The 13,110-nt window shown below is 38.4% G+C and overlaps 1 long non-coding RNA gene across 1 annotated transcript in view; it reads left to right on the top strand.

Annotated features, from left to right (window-relative positions):
- Nucleotides 1–6,872: 6,872 nt before the first annotated feature.
- The window catches only part of LOC134470488 (uncharacterized), a 43,838-nt gene continuing 37,600 nt past the window's right edge, over nt 6,873–13,110 (top strand). The window contains exons 1-2 of the long non-coding RNA XR_010039414.1: nt 6,873–7,244; nt 9,470–9,811. This is a non-coding gene — a long non-coding RNA (uncharacterized LOC134470488). The remainder of the gene's footprint in view (nt 7,245–9,469; nt 9,812–13,110) is intronic.

Below are 13,110 nucleotides of genomic sequence, written 5' to 3'. Positions count from 1 at the left end.
AGCAGTTATTTACAGATTATACAACAAACAAATACACATAAGATAATTTGTTCATAAAATTAGGAACTCAAATATATTTGACCAATTTTAATTAAAATTTTTTTATAACTTTTAGTTTATAATATAAATAGACTCATCAAAACTTTTGTAAGTCAACTAACAGAGATCTTGTTTAAGAATTGGAATAAAAACCTTTTATCTGTAATTAATTTTTTGGTATTTGATTTTGTCTTAAGAGTTTTGGCACCTCTATACCCTCTTCTTTCACTAGCCTCTGCTTTGTCACTTCTATATCTTCTATCAGCTCTTCAGACCTTTATATTCTTCTAACAGCATCTGTAGGATCCCTCTCTGTAAGATTTAACATAGTTTGGGCAGGAGTCCCAGCATAGTGTCCCTGTAGTTATTAAGCATTGCTCCCACCTCAGCCTCCCGCATAGCTGGGACTTCAGGTGCATGCCCAGCCTGGCTAAGAGAAGGAGGGGAAGGAAATATGCTTCTCTGTTACATGGCTCTCTCTGGCTGTGTCCCATGGCAGCCACCTCATTCCTCTCAGCATAGGTTCTGCATCACCATCACCTCTGTCATAGCCACCCCTGAAGGCAAGCACACCATCGTCTTGGGCACACTGTGTCAGCCTGTAGAAATTCTGGGTGCTGGCCAAGGAGTTTACTTATAAACTTCATTCAGTTCAGGGTCTCCCCAGGATCTGGCAATGCATTGAGTGGTTTTCTTTTTCTTTACATTTTTCTCCCTTGTCCTAAGACAGAAATACTCATACTTAATGACTCTAAAACAAATTTTACCAAAATCCAAGCTGAGAAGGTCTCAGCAGAAACAGTTTCTCTTCTGCCATGAGCTTTCTCCAAATTTTTTTTCACTTTGTCCCAATTAGAAAGCCTGCAGGGAGACAAGGATTTAATTATTTCCCGGCAGCATTTTGGTGATACTGCTAGCTGGCACTGTGTGCTTTGCCTTCTTTAAAAGATTTTTACCTTAGCTCTTATTTTAGCTCTTATCTTATTTCACTTATCTTAACTCTGCCAGAGATCATTCTGGAATCCTCACATAATCCAGACGCCATTGAAACACTCCTAATAAATCCACCAGGCAGGTGAGAATGCATGGATCCAGGTCACATTGAGTGCCAGTTATAGGGGACCCCTGCAGTAAATACCCAATGGCCTGTAAGGTGTTACAGCATGCAGTGAAAAGAAAAATCAAGAGGCAAAACAACGATGATGGAGAACTGGGATGACCAGTTGTTCACAGGGAACAGAGGCCATGAGACAGCCAGAACCTTGGCATCTACTCATATTATATATGATACATCGGTGATAAGGGCAATGCGTGAAGGGTAGTAAGTGTTTCCAGTAGTAATGGTAATTATGGTGGGCTAAGAACAAGATTCCTGCAAGGATCAGACAAGAGGCAATAAAGAGACTGTAGTTCCCTTAGAGAATATCATTTACTATGGCTACAATGTTGCTTTAAAGCTCCTGATCATCTTCAGCAGGTTTTATCTTGCCCTGTGAGTGCCACAGTATCTCTAGCCATAAAGCTACAGCCGTGATCAGAAGAAAGTGGAAGTTTTGCATTCCAGTCTGGCTCAAAGGGCAGGACAAAGATGGCCGTGGACATCCTCTAGACTCAATTTATAATCTGTGGTCTCTGACACTAATGAAAAACATTGAACAAATCAGAGCAAATGATTAAATCAACCAGTATTGACTCTAGAACTCACTGTTTCTTTCAGTTCTTTGATCAATATTTCAAGTTCCTTTTTGCTAAAAGATAACTCCTTAGGTTAAATAATGACCCTCAGGAGCAAGCTGTATTTGTAGGATCAAATGAGAGACATGTAATTTGAGTCAAAAGAGTCTAATGGCAGAGAATGTAAGAGATGAAGTGGCCTGTAGTGTTAAATGCTAGGGGAAAAGATTAAAAACTTGGAAATAGCTTTGGCTTCAGAATTAGAAGCTAATCTTTGAATGAGAACATTAGGTCACATATCAAGGTAAAAGTCTGTGAGCACTCACAGAGGGAATGTTCAGTGAATTCATGAAAATGCCCAATAGTTTCTTGAATATTATCTCCTGTGTTTATTTGTCCCCCCCCAAAGCCTCGTGCAGTCATAGGTGGGGCTGTTTCAAAGGTGGCTGCATCTAGAGTGTGTGATTGATTCATGATGAAATCCTAGGATGGTAAATGCTAGTATTAAGGGTGGATACTTATCAAATCATTCTGTTGATTGGTTTGGCACCACCCAGTAGCCTGGGTACAATACAAGGGACAGAAGGAGACTTGTTTTAGCCCCGTGCTTCTGCCTGGCATGAACTGTTTCTCCTCTGTAATGCCTAACCGCCATGCCTCTGTGTCTTGAAGCCAGTGGACTATGGACTGAAACTTTTACAACCTGGGAGCCAAATAAATCTTTCTTTCATTAACTTTGAGTATCAGGTATTTTTGTCTTAGCAGCAAGAAAGACACTTATCATTAGGGCATTCAAAGCAGCAGTGAAGTATTAGGAAGATAGGTCACTCTCAGAAACTTTGTCTATATCACTCTTTTATGTTACCTGCCAGCCCCCTGGGTGATCTGGCCCTATTTCGGCCCTGACTTGGCTGAATATTTCCTTGTAGATCTCAGAGATCAATCTCTGTCCATATTTACTTTAAAGGTAAACACTTTCAAATTCTGCCCCTTCTCAACTCCATAATGAGTCATGTCCTATAACGGGTATATTTGTTACCAAAAAAGTTTGTTTTCTGCTACCTTTGTGTTTGGAAAATTGAAGAGCTAAAGACATGCCATGGCATTTATAGAACTCTGGTGACTATAAAATATCAACGACAGCACTTTAATACACCTTTCTTACAGTCAATTTCTGTGTTTAAAAAAATCCCAAATCCCCATATATTTTTGAGATGAGGTCTCACTATGTAGTCCAGAAAGGCCTTTCACGGTCTAGGTAGCCTAGGCTGGCCTCAAACTCATAGAGATCCTCCTGCCTCAGTCTCTTGAGTGCTGAGATTACAGGTGTGCAACACCACACCTGGCCCCCAATTTGTTTTTACCATAAATGGAATTAAAGAAGGAATTTGGTCCATTATGAATCTAAGTCAGAATGTAAGAGTACATTCAGACATCTTAAATCAGTACACTAAGAATATAGTGGGCCATTTAGCTTACAGACAATATCTTAGTAGAGTATCTTAGACAATATCTTAGACAGTATCTCAATTACAGACAATATCTTAGTAGAAGAGAAAAGACAGATTTAGACGTCTCATCTCTTTTTCATCACTATTGTGCCAGCATATTAAAAAACAAGTTTATCCAAGTTTATTGAGATAAAATTTACAGATTACTCATGTACACTTTTAAATGTTTTTATCAGTGATTTTAGGGTAGTTGAAGAATTAGATAAAAATTACTATCACCTAATTTTAGACTATTTTCAACATCCCCCAAAGAAGTCTTTTGCCCATCAGCGCTCCATCCTCATCTCTTTCCCAGACCTATGTAGTGACTGAGCTACTTTCTTTCTGTGTACGTTTGGCTAGTTCAGCTAGGTCAGTAGGATCGCGTGGTCTTTGGTGTGGCTTGTGTGGTCTTATGTGTCTGCTTCTTTGCTTAACACGCTTTTGAGGTTCATTTATGTTGAAGTTTGTACAGATACTTCATGTGGTCAGTTTTATTTACCAGTTCATCAGTTGATGATAGGTCGTTTGCATATGTTGGCCATTATGAACAGTGTTGCTATGACCATGAATGTCTGTGGATGGATGTGTGTTTCTTTTTGTAGATATATTTATATATCCAAATATATCTAGGGATGGAATTGCAGAGCATACGATAAGTCTACATTTAGCATTTTGAAGAACTAATAAACTCTTTTTCAAAGTAGCTACACCATTAAGCTGTGTATTAAGTGTTATAATTTCTCCAATCCTCAATAACAGTTGTTTTCTTTTATGATAACCATCCTTGTGGGTTTGAAGTGGTATCTTTACATGATTTTTATTTGCATTTTCCTAATAACAATGATATTGAACAGCAATATACTGTTTATGTAAATTTTATATACTAACTGGTCATTTGTATATTTTCTTTAAAGAGACACACATTTCTCAAGTCCTTTGACCATTTTTAATTGGACTCTTTGCTCCCTCTTAATTATTGAATTGTGAGAGCTGTTTTTGCCTTCAGATAGGATCCTTATCAGATCGGAGACTTACAGAATTTTATCCCAGTCTGTAAATGATTTTTCATTTTCTCAATGGTATGTAATACAATTTTATTAGGCCTCTGGATAAAAGGCTTGCTCTTTTGAGGAAATTGTCCAAAATTGTGGTCCCATTCTCTAAAATTACTTTTTCTTCAATAGTGTAAGTATAATATGGATACAGTACAATTTTTAAAAGAAATCACAGGAAGGAAAAAAAAAACATTAAAGCAGATGGAAAGAGGAATGTCAAGGTGGGTGAGGTTGTGGTATTCATTCTTCCAACATACAATGAAAGTTCCCTTCCCACAGGTTCACCATGTATGTTGTGTGGCTCCAGCTTTCTGCTTCCTGCTACACATACAAAGCCATTTAGTCTTAGTAATGTTAATAGAGGCAATAAAACTGTGGGGGTACTGATTGGTGAAAAAAGTAGGTAATTAAGGGAGGTATAAAAATAAAATTGAGACTAAAGGGAAGATTTTGAAGATGTAAAGAATTAATTATGGTGTGTCTTGCTTGAAAACAAAGAGGAATACTTGAAGCATAAAAATTGAAAAGATTCAAAGAAAAGGAATTGTTATTGGAATACTGGGAAAGAGGTCTGTGGAGAGCACTTGGACCGAGACTATAGAGCGTGAGAGTTTTCAAAAGAAGAGGGCATCGCTATTTGGTACTAAATGGAGCAATCACTTGACACAAAAATTTATATATCGAGGAAAAGTGTTACAAAGAGCATGTTAGCAAATCTTTCAGAGGCATCCCAAGAAACCATATCATGGTAGCAATGCACTCGTATTCGTCAAGATTTTAATATTTGCTTAGCAGTTACCACGCATAAGAGCTTTTTGGGAGCCACGTGTCAGTCACTTCAATGACTGAGTGACCTACAGGAACCTTTTTTTTCCCATCAGTGTCTTACAAGTCAGGTTCCAAGTCTTGCTGAGGCAGAGATTCCCTTCTGGCTTCCAATGCCTGGTGGCCGATTACTAAAATCCCTGCAGGCCTGTGGTTAGTGTTCTCTCTGTCTTCAAAAGCTGTGAGTGTTAGTATTTAGTAGCTCTCTCGGGGGGAGAGGCAGTCCCACATGTTGATGTTAGGCTGACCTGATTCTGTCTCCTCCTTTTAGAAGTCTCTTTATAACCCAAAAGCTCTCCTTGTGTGTTCCTGTATTAGTAAATATTTGAACAAATGTTACCTGAAAAGGGAAGATCTGCTGAACCTGGAAGTATTTCTAACCAATTTTCAAAAATCTTTTCTGGTCCTCCCTGAGACACGTGCAGGTCCGTCCTCTGTGACCCTAAACCCTTACAGGTGGCTTCCACTAGATCAGAAGTGGCTACCTACACAGGGAAGAAGTGCTCAGAGGCTTCCCCCACATTTTTGCTGTTGCTGATAATGCCTTTCAGGTTATGCTTCACAGTAAGTGGCTGGCCCCAAAAATCAAAAGGAGAAATATGTGATCTATTTTTTTCTTTATGTCACCAAGAAACACTGGGGCATTGTAAGCAGGGCATGGCCTTTGCAGATGTCTAATCCCTTAAAGACTGTGTTTCCTTCTGGATAAAATGTGGGCAAAATAGTACCCACCTCCTAGGGTTACTGGGGTGATTAGCTTACACTTCAAAGTGAAATGTTACATTTACAGTTCTATGGGCCAGTGACCCGCCCAGACCAGGACCCCTGTAAATTTCAGCTTTTATCACATATAGCATCTACTATTCTCTGTGACACAAAGAAGTGATTCTATAGATATTGCACAGTGATTCTTAAAAGTCTCGAAGCGACAAAATGTTATTCACTAATTGGTTACCACTTGTATTTAGTGCAAAAACCACCTAGAATTTAGATGTTGTTATGAGGTGTACATAGAAGCAAGAAAAAAATCTCTTTTATTTCAAACCTTTTAAATGATACTTGTTCACTACTTGTAAATGAAGCGAATCCTTTGTCTTGTGTCTGAGTTTAAACTCCAGATAAGGAAATTGTGAATAATTGTATGCCAATACATAACCCTCTAGCATAAGAATATTTTGGCATTTTGCATTCTTTTGTAGACTGAGGGAATCATATACAAATTTACTTATTTATTTCTGGAATGAGGGCTGTCCAGTCTAGGGTCTTGCACTGGCTAAACAAGCACTGTACCTCTGTGCTACATTCCAACCCCTCTAGATTGAGAGAATCACTTTTCTCTTCACACATTGGCCATGTTTTTTCCTTGTGGCCTGCACTAAGTTTCAATGGAAATAAACAACTACATTTCACAGAGAATAAAATTTAAATTTGACGTATTTTACTTGTTTGCTCTTTCAATGCAGAATGCATTCTTGGAAAAATAAGATATCCCTGCAAATTGTCATAATGCTTTATTCAGTAGTTTCTCTAAATATGGTGATGTCATCATTTAGAGACACTTTATAAACCATAGTGCACAAGCTGGGCTCAAGTACCCTGCATGTGGAAAGAGTTCCACTCTCCCAAATGATCTCCTTAAAGGCCTCAGGACTGACTGGTTAAGAAGGCAAGCTGAGGGGGCTGGTGATTTAGCTCAGCGGCACAAGCGCCTGCCTTGCAAGTGTATGGTCGTGAATTCGATCCCTGGTATCAATCAATAAAAAAGAAAAGGAAAAAAAAAAAAAAAAGAAGAAGGGAAGCTGAAAGTCCACTGGATATGGTTATATAACAGACAGCAAGCTGTGGGCAGCCAGATTGGGGCTGGGTCCAGTATAATAAGCAACGAGGGCTAAAATATTTAGAGGAAAAAGAAAAGAATTTTAAAAAAGAGAAATAAAAGAAACTCAGTCAACCCTTATTTTGCATTGATCTGATAGGAAAAGCACAGGCAGGGCTGGGGAAAGCCAGCAGGTGACTGAATTCCACAAAGAGCTCTGAAGCCCTAAGCAGTGCTCAAGTCCTTCACCTTCCTGTGCAATGATGATGCCACTTGTGTTGGATTCTTCATTGGCTTCCACTATCCCAAGAAGGGTATGGGATCTTGGAATCTTCGAAGTTGGTGAGTAGAGTTCAGCCCCATATAGAGAGGAGAGGCTGTTTTCTAGAATTTCAAAGGATTCTGTGATACCTTGGGTGGTGAGGATACACATTCACTACTATCCTCTTCCTAGATTAGAAAGTTACCTGATTGCTACAGACGAAGCCTAAGGCACAGTTGCTTGATTACTTGAGTGTTTAGGTCCTCTTCTGGGAAGAGGAGTTTATTTAGCCATGTGCTAAGCCTTAATATGTGAGAATCTGAAGAAAAGCTGCATTTTTTTCTTAGTGGAGGTAGCATCCTCCTTTTTATTGAAACGCTCATGAAGAATAGGCTTCTTGATTTTACAGAAGTCCTTGATATTTCTGAACTCCAGAATTGTTACTCATGTTGACATTTTTCAGCCTGGAAGACCTTTTCCTTTCCCAAACCAGTAGACCTTCAACATATCCTCAACTTCCATCTGAAGTTTTCACTTTTCTATGACATTTTCCTTGCTTCCATTAGCCTGTATAGTTAGAATCACCTAGTTCCATTGAATTGATAATTAGAACTTGTTAAGCATGTCACTGAATTTCAAATCCCAAAGGAGAATGTGGTATTCGAAAGACCCTGAACAACAGAGTGTATATCATCTAATATTTTGCCAACACAGCAATGTGAACGAATCCAGGAAAAAGTAGGTGTGTATTCATACATCATGACAGGGAGGGTGATGTGACACTGTCTAACACTTCACCAGTAAGGAGATAGAAAAAAACTCCAGCACTGCTAGTAAAGACTGGAAAAGTCCTATTTTCTATCTTTCCTTTATTTCTTGAGAGGATCATCATTACTGTAAATCAATACCATGAAACAGAAACTATACAATTGGTCTCAGATACGCTTCACAGGACATTTACTAGCCTGGTGTCTGCTGGTTAGAACCTCGGGTAGTTATCCATCAAGATCCAAACCATCTTACTTTCAGGTGAGTGTCACTAGTGCCTTGAATGGTCATTTTTGATATTTTTGAGTGTCGAACAACAATGTGATGTCACATTCCCATAAATATGCACCAATTAAAATCAGCTTCCTTTACCTCTAAGTTCTGTATCAAATCCAAATGCCTGATGTCAAAAACTTCAACATTAATTTTATTTCTTGTTCTGAAAACCTTTCCCTTCCCTCTATATTTAATTTTTAAAAATCTTTGGCTTTTTTTTTTTTCTTGGAAGCATTTTTCTGGTGCTTGCGTTGAACCCAGGGCTTCATGTGTCATAGGAAAATCCTCTACCGCTGAGCTATCCTCCAGTACATTAGGAAATTTTAAGGTAGCCCATTTGTTTAACTTCCAAGTTCATACATTTCATAGTATTACAAGGATGACTACCAGTTGAAAGCTCTAATGCAAAATAAAATTAGGTAACAATGAATGGACCTCAAAATCTATGAGTTATCAAGCTGTTCTCTCTCTCATATTTCTATGTCTGAAACTATTATTTTGTTTATTTCAATTTGACCTTGGATTTGGCTTGCTGTTCCAAAAAATAGAAGGTGTACCAAAACAGCCATCTGGCCCAATTTTTGAACAATATGAAGTTTTATTTTCAGTCACTGCACACATGAATGTGATACATTTCTTTGGTATCATTAAACTCTATTATTCACTAGATATGACTTTGTTGTAATGTCCATTTTAAGATGTTTGGTTTTTTAGTGCATACAATTCATTTGGTCTAGCCATCAAATCTTATGACATGGGATACATGATACTTCCATATGGAAAACCTTTGCTCATGTAGTTCTTTTACTAATTTCAGACAGTGGACCTATATTATACAGAAGGGATATATATTTGTAAATCTATGTATAGTTGAATACTATGTACTAAATACTTATTCCCATAAAATGACCTTTGAGGAAGAGTAGAAAATAATAATACCCTTGGGTCATGTGGCTTGTTGGTAATTTAGGCTCACTCTGTGTAGATAACCATTTTGGTTCTCTGGGTCGTGTATGTATGGTTCCAATTAGAGAACACTATCATTGCGAATCCTAACTTTGTCTCAACTCTAGATTACTCAGTTACAGTTAGAAGGGAAATTGTAATGTAATATTCCAAGATAAATTTTCAGGTATAAAGATTACATAGGAAGAGAAGAAATTAACAAAGGGAAAATATACAAGATTCAATTTGTCAGAAAATTTGGGCTCTAGTTTTTATTGCTTATTTTAGTGAATAACCTTTTTCTTTTCCCATTCAGGTCAATGCCAACCAAAATAGAAGCTTGACAGATAATTGAACTCCAATATGTATTCATAAGTTCAACCTCAACTAAGTCAGTTTCTTTGAACCTGACTGATCTTGATCTTTTTTTCTTCTTCAACTTTTTACCAAATAATATTTTATAACGAAGTCAGATCAAAACAAGAATCAGATGGACCAGGAGAAGGAGGACTTGCCACATTATAGAATTCTGCTAAAAACTTAATCAGCTGTACTTCTCTTGTACCTCTGGAGATTTTAGAAGATTAAATTAGAGAAGTGAATCCTATCTTGGAAGCATTTACAACTACCAAACTCATGAGAAACAACACTCTCTTTTGTAAGTAACATGATTTTGCATACTATCAGAGTATTTAATTTTAAGCAATGATAAAACACATCTGAGTTCATGGATATGAAAAAAATTTAGTACATCAAAGAAGATCCTTTATATTAGGCCTGTAATGTTGTTAAATTCCTCATAAGAGAATTAAGACTGTCTGTAAAAACATATCTCAGAATCTTTCAGGAAAACTATTTATCATAATAAATTCAAATTACTTTCCCCTCCCAGTAGGGAAGCTCATCCCAAAATTACAGTAGTGATTTATGTTTTATTACCTTTTACAGATTTTCTGTACTTTCTCCTTCATAGTTTCCTATGCTCCTGGTAACAAGTCAATTTAGAAAGCATTTCTAATTTACTTAAGATAAATATTGTTTCTACAGTTGCATATGGTCTCCCTAACTGAACATGTTTTAGTGAGCTTTTGTTATTGGGAGAAAATATTTTCTAAAGTAGATTTTGATAACTAGAAATGTCATAACAGAGGGAAAATTTGAATTTCAAAACCTAGTTTTACAATTCCATTTTATGCCAAGAATGAGTGGCTGGGAGCCACTGTACAATTTAAAAGGATATTTGCAGAAAGCTTCCTATCTGAGTCTGTTGCATAATTAAATAATAGCCCCATGTTGATTTGTCTAATTCCTTCCAAAGCTTTGGAGCTGCTCTGCCCACATTTTGTTTGGTTTCAACATTTGGCTGGTCTAGCAGGTGTTGTACAGGAACATAAAAAGACTGCTAGTTTTTGGACTTGTTAAAATGCTAAAGCATTTCCTGATAGAATATGAAATACAGAAAGCTAAAAGAAGTAAGAGAAGGAAAAGGCAGAAGGTGAGGGAAAAATAAAATTTTGAAAAGGAAAGACTAGAAGACAATTAAAGATAAGACAGAAAGGAAAGAATAACCAGCAGAAAGATCAGAAAGGTGAGAACACAATCTCAACAGAGCAAGGAAAGATGGGGGAAAAAGAAATGGGAATAAAAGATACATAAGGTGGATAGAAGAAAGAGAAGAATGAATAATTAACGAAGAGTAGGTCCCAAAATAAAACAATCATGTTAGATTTTGTCAACTAATATGATACAATATGTATATTGCATATATTTGTATTGGTGTGTGTGCAGGTACATGTGTGGTTCTGTGCGTAGCTCCCTTTGCTTCCGGTTTTAACTTGCTAGCTCAGTCCTCTTGTGGAGCCACTCCACCTTCCCGACCAGGCAGCTGTCCTGCTCTGCCCAGCCCCTGGCCCGGGCTGACCTCCATTTGGCTGCCTCTGCTCTGCTACAGCATCCTTTCACCGCGGGCTCTCCCTGGCACTGGACAGCTCCTCAACTCCTTTCAGACTTCAGGTTATTCATCCTACAAGGCAGAGCATTGAACCAATGTTCTGCAAATTTCTATTGCTAGAGATTAAAGTGACAGTGTTTCTTAATTTTGTAGTAAAAGGAAGTATTTAGAGGCATGTTGGGTGCCCAGATTCATGCATGTGTGCGTGTGTATGCACGTGTTTGTGTGTCAAAGCGTTAGACGATTTGAGGCCTTAAACAACTAGAGACACGTGTGGTAGAGACAAGAAGCCAGAGGAGACATCACCATGGTGTGTGTTGATCAGCAGGAGATACATAAAGAAAGTGGACTTAGGCTGGGATATGAAGAATGGGAAGGAGAGTTAACCAAACACAGTGAGAGTTAGGAGGAGGAGGGCGAATGTACACGACCCCAGGAAAAGGCAAATCAAGAGCAGGAACAGAATTCTCGGTGGATTAGAGGAAAGCATCTGCAAAGAGGAATAGGGGAGATTTTATTTCAATAGTTTCCCCCCTCCAGGACTTGGGAGGCTGAGTGTGCTGTAGAGGTTGGGAAGGGCAGTAGAAAGACATTCATCCTACCAAGATGGTGTTTGGGATCAGTAAGCTGGTATGATAGCAGGATGCCCTAAAAGCAGAAATATTAGAAGGAAATAATTGCATTGTCCTAGCCCGAGATGTGAAGACAGTCACCAAAGTATTTGTGCGGGTGAAGGGAATAAAGATGGATTTGTGGCAAAATAGGCAGATCTTGCCAATGACTGAATGTAGGAATGAGGGAGAGGGATGACTCAAAATACCCCTAAATTGAGCAAATTAAATGAATTTCATGCATGCATTCAATAGATATTTATTGTAGGACTGTTCTGTGGGTAGCAAAGTACCACTGTCTAGGTGGTGCTTGGTGGTACCATGGGTGGCAGAGTGGCAAGCTTACAGACAGGCCCTTGCCCCCATGAGTTTCCATTCTAGTATTCTGGTATGCAGTAATCAAGTGAAAAAGGGGAAAATCTAATTTCAGAGTGAGAGCTCTATGCAAAAGGTTATGTAGAGACAGAGCTAGAGATAATGGGTTGATGAGGTTGTAGGTGTCATGTATACATAGGTAAGCAGGTCAGTCAGTTATTGTTGGGAAGGCAGTATTTATGCAGATACACACATGAGTAAGAGAGTGAGCAGGGAAGATCTCTAGGGATAAAATTCCAGGAGACAATGGTGAGTCGAAAAACTTTCAAGCAGGAATGCATGCTGATCACTGTGGATAGTGGAGTGGAGAGAGTAATATAGGGGGTGATAGGCAGGGTCCAAATCATGTAGCCCCTCCCAGACTCTTAACAGAGAGAATATAAATTTTATTAAGTGCAATAGGAAGCCATTGGAAGGGGAGGATGCTAAGCTGGTTTGTTTGCATTTGAGATGAGCCCCTGAGGAGTTTCCACAGCAGTAGATCTGAGCTGAAACTGCAGATCAAATGTAGTACTCTGGTGGGAACCGCTCCCACTGTCTGTTCTGTGCAGATGAGGTAAGGCATAGATACAGCAGCATTGTGAGGACTTGATCTCCAGCTCCAATGTACACTCGCTAGATGAGAGAAAACTCTGCATACTAGACAATCACTTTTTGCTATGAGTGCCATCGAGATACTGGAGTCACTGAACCTCCTCACTACCTTCCTACCACTCAAACCAAAAACAAGATATTGTGGGTCTTCCATTAATTAACTTTGTCTAATCTTACTTTCTGCATTTGAATTTCTACGCTGTTATGAAATTTACTATATATGGTCTAAAATAAAAACCAACTCTGACCTCATGACTTTTTGGAGGATCTATAATTGCTAGTATGTAGAACCCTTTGAAGCCTTTGGATTAGTCTATAGAGAATTCATGCTAGTTGTGCTCAGATCAATTACTGTGCAACGTCTGCCATCTGGTGGTTAATTTTGGGTATTGTTAGTCTACTTGTTTTCTTTCTTTTTTTCCCTTT

Source organism: Cavia porcellus, unplaced genomic scaffold (assembly GCF_034190915.1).
Source record: "Cavia porcellus strain 051 isolate PalLab524CR breed Dunkin Hartley unplaced genomic scaffold, mCavPor4.1 scaffold_15, whole genome shotgun sequence".
NCBI classification, from domain to species: Eukaryota; Metazoa; Chordata; class Mammalia; order Rodentia; family Caviidae; genus Cavia; species Cavia porcellus.
Note: the sequence above shows the minus strand (reverse complement) of the source record. Positions and strands in the feature narration are given on the sequence as shown.